The sequence below is a fragment of the Momordica charantia genome (genome assembly GCF_013281855.1).
Source record: "Momordica charantia cultivar OHB3-1 chromosome 10 unlocalized genomic scaffold, Mcharantia_2.0 BLBB01000010.1, whole genome shotgun sequence".
In the NCBI taxonomy this organism is placed as follows: domain Eukaryota; kingdom Viridiplantae; phylum Streptophyta; class Magnoliopsida; order Cucurbitales; family Cucurbitaceae; genus Momordica; species Momordica charantia.
Window position 1 is genome coordinate 17,415,997 of NW_028275158.1, and position 6,000 is coordinate 17,421,996.

Consider the following 6,000-nt stretch of genomic DNA (forward strand, 5'->3'; position numbering starts at 1 on the left):
CTAGACCCATAGTTCCTTTAACTATTTTTGCTAATTTGATAACTGCAGTAAGTTTGGTAAGTAATTGGTTTAAATTCCATTTAAGGTTTTCTTTTTTTTTTAAATAAACTTCATTTTGATTCTTGAAATTTAAGTAAATAATCACCTTTTTTTTTTTCACAGGATCATCCCAAATCGAGGTAATAAATACTTTTTTTTTATTAATGATCTAATTGGTTAATATTTGAAACCTAATAAACTTCAATGCAAGTAAGTTGATATAGATTTGTAGTCATATCCTAAACTATTAAACAATTGACGACAAAATAGTGCAACGTATAAAATAATTATTTTTGAGGATCGTATGACAATCCTAGGAAGATTAATACAGCTTACTAAATTTTTTTTCCACGGCTTAATTTAGAATTAATTCAATTTAAACTAATTGAATAAGCAACTTAAATTCAAATTCACAAATCACCTGTTAGACAATCTAACACTGAAAATTACATAAACTAATTGATTACTGCTAAATCTAACTGCATGCAATTTAACTAAAAAAAATTAAGCCGCAAAAATATAAAAATGGAGGGAAGAGATATGCCACCAAAGTTTTTATGGTGGTATGAAAATCTCTACCCGGCCCTCAAGACTCTTTCTTGAGTACTCTACTCGATCTGTTGACTTTCTTGCATGTGAGAACCAAGTCGATTGACCACTCTTTTCAAATATTCAAGAGAGTAAAGGGCGAAAAAAATAAAGGGAAAAAAAATTCTAGAAGGGATTATTTGTCTTCCTAGTCTTCGGACTAGGAAAATTCATTTTCTTGTTTTTGTGTCGAAATAATAAAATAATTAATTAGTATTGATCCCGTTTGTCAAAGATCCCTATTCTTCGTTTCAATTTTTCTCGGTTTAGCCGAACCTTTTTTTTAGATTTATTATATAAGTAGCGAACAAATTCAATGAATTTTATTTTATAATAAAATAACTAAAGAAAATTCTATTAATATAATAAAGGGTTTGTGATATCTCACCGTTAGAAATATATTATCCCATTTGCCAATTCATGATCTAATCTCTACTGGTTTTTTTCTTTTTTTTTTCCTAGTTAAGATCAAACCACTACGATTGTTTTGGACTCAAACGCTAACCCAATCCTAAAGTTCTCCCGCACCTTAATACAAAATCTCATATAAAAGAAAAATAATATTCCTACAAAGAAATATAAGCTCTCAAAAAAATGGATACACAAGTTTCACTAAAAAAAATATAATCACTCAAATAATGTATCTCTCAAAAGAATAGTTAACTTAGATTTTTTAGCGAGATTTGTCAAAGAGTAAAATTAGAAAGCTAATAATGTAAGAGTTGGAGAGAGTAGGGTGCCTAAAAAATTAGGCTTAAGAGAGTTTGAAAGGAAATTGTCAAAAGTAAGATATTTTTAATAGAGTTAAAAGATTGAGTACCATTTTTCATTTAGAGATTAATATGCCTTTTTAGAGATGAAAAGTTATAACTATCATTCTTATAAATTTTTCCCCCAAATTCAACCTCAGGTGAAACCCTCAATTTTGAAACCTCCTCACAGCGAAAATATAGACGTATTATATTAATATTCATGGGGTTCCATCTCAAAACCAATTGGTAATGAGAGGAGGTAGCCCCTGTTTATTATAAAGCATTGTAAGGTCCCTCCTCTTTTCAATGTGTGATCTTTAACATATTAATATTCTATATTGAAACAAGTAAGCAAAACTAAACAAATCTCAAATATGAACCTATTGAACAATATGAAATACATTTTCAAAAAAGTAAAAGAAATGGAACGAAAAAACTTAAAACAATAAACTTTGAAGCTCTGGTTTCTATTCTAACAATTTGGATCGATAAAATTAAGTTAAAATTAGTATAACCTACCGAATATATTTATGGTAGAGTATTTTTCTTAAGAGAATTTGAAAAATTTTAATGGTGAAAAAAAATAAATAAAAGGAAAAATAATACAGAGTATCTAAAATTTGAGAGAGTTTTGGAGGGCTATGTTAATGTTTTTTTTTTTAATGAAGTTTAAAAGGTTTTAAACATAAATAAAAGAAAAAGTAACCATTTTTGAAGTATCAAATTAGAAATGAGAGTTCTTTTGCCTATGGTTTTAAATATTTAGAACTTCTTTTTTCAAGAATGGAGTGTTAGTATCAGAAAAATTTATCGTGAAGTCGATTCTTGTGCAGATTGGCTTGCAAGTCAAACAGTGTTTCTTCCCGTATGTTTACATATTTGTGAGAGTCTCCTAATAGTCTCTTTTTCCCTATTGATTGCGTATGTAATGGGGTCTCCATGCCCCATCTTGTCAATTTTTTCATCTGATCATCTTTTTTTAGTTTGATGGACTTTAGTCCCATTTCCTTTCCAAAAAAATTAAAAATTAAATATAGAGAAATTTATATGACGGATTGAGTATGGGTTTTATATTTAATTAAAGTTTTTTTTCAAGAGAATTATATTTATTATTAGTTTGTATTTTCAATTTTATAAGAAAAAAATCCATGAAAATATATTATTTTATATTCCAAAGTATATTTATAAGTCAAAACTAAAATAAATAGATAACAATATTATGTTATATTATATATACTAATATATGAAAAATATGAGGTTTTCTAGGATTGGGGACTTAGGCGATCGCCTCACTCGCCTATACCTTAAGTCGGCCTTGCCTCTCACACACGTTGCTGACCGTCCATTTCTTTTGGTTACCGAGCTTCCATTTATTATGAAGATTGAAGCGACAGCGGCGAAAACCCAAACGACTGAGGTGGCGACACCAACAAACTCCTAGATGAATGAAATCTGGCAACAATCCCGAAATCTTTTCCTCGCAGCACATGCGAACAACGACGGCGAACTCTGGTGAGTTTGCTTCAAGCAGCGATGACGAACTTCAGTGAGCTTGGTTCAAGTATGTTCTTACTCGATAACTTAATCGAACACTATTTTAGTTCCTTTAGCACTTCTTTCTTAGTTCTTCGTTTTAATTTTGTTATTCTTCTAAGTATTCTCATCTTCGTAACTTATATTTTCTTCTTCGTAGCTTGAAATTTTGGTTGCCTGTTTGATTTTGGCATTTTAAGATATAATAATATATCGTAAGGAAAAAACTAGAATGTAAAATGGTCATTTCTCTTAGGTATTCTTGTTTTTCTTTCACAAATTTACTTTTTTTGGAGCCTTTAAAACATATAAATGTTATTGAATCGGTTGAAATTTGTATTTTTATAGGTTCTTGCTTGAATTTGGCATTACAATATATTGCCAAAAAAAAAAAAAAAAAAAAAACTTGTATACTGGATCTTTGATAGACGAGGTGGGTCATCTGAACATGTGTAGCCTTAGCCAGTTGTAATTGTACATTCAACACCAGTTCAATGTAATGGTAGTGACTACGGTGTATTTACAATTAAGTTTTTTGAATACATTCTAACTGGTGCTCATTTTGGAACTCTAAATCACGAGAACATGAATTATTTCAGAATACAACTTGCCTTCCCATTATGGACAAATACTGCTATATATTAATGACTTAACTTTACTATTTGATGTATATATAGATGGAAGAAAGTTATTTGATGCCATAGATGCTGTTGAATATTCTTGGTTATTGTTTGAATTTTTGCATTGCAAACCAGCAGGTTAAATGAGTATTGTTGGATTGTAACTTGCATTTTCATAGGTTATTGTTTAGTTTTTGCATTCCAAGACATTGCAATATGATGCAATACATTTGTTGAAAGAGAAATTTCAGCTAATTACTAAATACCACGTCACAAAATTAAAATTACATTTAGGACCAATGATAAAGTTACACGTGTCATAAATTAATTTTAAAATTGATGAATCAAATTATGCCACTGTCTCTCTTATGGCCGTTTGATGAAATCAACTAATTGGATCAAAACCCATGAAAAGAACTGAGCCCAAGCCCATGGTCCATATAAGACTTACCAAAACTATAAATAGAGGGGGTAACCTCTCATTTGGGGGATACGGAGAAGAAGTCAGAAGAATCGGAGATTCAGAGTCCTCAAAGCATTCATAATCATCTACAATCATTCAGAATCAAGCGAAGCATCTAGAGCTGACAAGACTTGAGGAATTCGAGACTTGAAGACTATGAGACTTCAAGAACACTAAATCTTCTCTTCATCAAGCAACCAACTGAAGAACTTTCCGCGAAGCAACAAGACTTTTGAAGCTGAAGACTCCATCAAGCTTCAAAGGAGAAGAACTTCACAGGCTACAAGCCGAAAAACTTCAAAAGCTGCAAAGTCGAAGAAGTTCAACAAGCTGCAAAGCTGAAGAACTTTACAAGCTACAAGCCGAAGAACTTCAACAACCTGAAAAGCCGAAGACTTCAAAGACTCTTCAATAAGCCCAAAGTCGAAGACTTCACAAAGTCTTCATCAAGCTACAAGCTAAAGAACTTCATCAACAAGTCGAAGTCTTCAACAAGCTCAAGACCGAAGACTTCAAAGACCCTTCGATAAGCGAGAAGCTGAAGGCATCAACTATTGATTCAAGAACAAGTTCACGAGCCATTGAATTAAAGTTTAAATTTGAGAGAATTAATCATAGGATTATATATTAGAGATTTGTAACACCCACATACATAAATACAACACAAGTTCGTAAATTCGAGTTTTCTCTTCCTTAAATTTCTCGTCGACCAAGCGAGAAGCTGAAGGCATCAACCATTGATTCAAGAACAAGCTCACGAGCCTTTGAGTTAAAGCTTATGTTTATGCAAGGATATGCACAACAGTGTATTTCAGATTGCAGCTCGAACTCGGCCTCCGGACCGATCTGAATACTTGGGCGGACCTGCACAAAAAGGTGAGCACTCCGACGATCAAGTCAGTATAGGTCGGATTCCCAGTTTAGTTCGAGGTCAGAAATCATCGTACCTGATCGTGGAGTGAGGTCCTCTACTTAGGGGTGGTAGTCCCGCTAATCTCGCGACGGTTACACCCGGTAATCTCGGGACCGTCGGTTACACCCGGTAATCTCGGGACCGACGGTTACACCCGATAATCACGCCGCTGACAGTAGCTCACATCGGCCTCTACCGAGCTTCCCGGTAGGTCGGACCTCGGCCAGGTTCACCTCGGCCCTCATACTTAGCATCTGTCAACGCTAATGGTGGTGATCTCGGCGGTCCGAGCTGGGCATGACTCATGAGTCATCTTGGAGCACCAATAGGGGTCCTCCACGTGTCCGGGGTATTCTCTTCCCCAAACATTGGCCCCCTCTCTATCTGGTCCGATCTCGACCTGGCAGAGAAGTTCATTCGACTTGCTTTGGACGCGTGACGACTTCCTATTTGTGGGAAAATATAACCGTTGCGGTGGATTTATCGTCGGAATATTCAAATATTCCGACGCTTCGGATCTTCGGGAGGATCCTAGCCGCTCGTTGATTACACGTGTACGGTGGGGAAATTTTTCCGACGAGCTATAAATACCCCCAATCCTTCAGGTCATACCTTACGTTCCCTGAATTCTTGGAGTTCGATCTGAAGGTAGCTCGAACCCTGGGTAGGTCGGTCTCTTCCCTCACTTTCTCTTTCGAACGTAGTTGCCATGTCGTCCTCTTTTAGCAGCGACTTAGGGTCCGATGAGGATTTAGCTCGTAGGTTAGAGTCCGAGCTCGAGGAGATAGAAAACTTTAGGTTCTCCGATGACGGGGAGGATAGTGATGCCTCCACCTCGGGTCAGGGTTTGGAGTACCCTTCTAGGATACCTGAGCACTACCTCGGATCCCTTCGTAGGGGGTTCGCTATCCCTGAAAACATCCTCCTTAGGATTCCGGAGGAAGGGGAGAGAGCTGACAATCCTCCAGAGGGATGGGTCACTCTCTACTTCAAAATGTTTGAGTACGACCTCAGACTTCCCCTTCACCCTTTTGTCCAAGAATTTCTCTTCCGGACTGGGTTGGCTCCGGCTCAAGTGGCCCCCAATGGGTG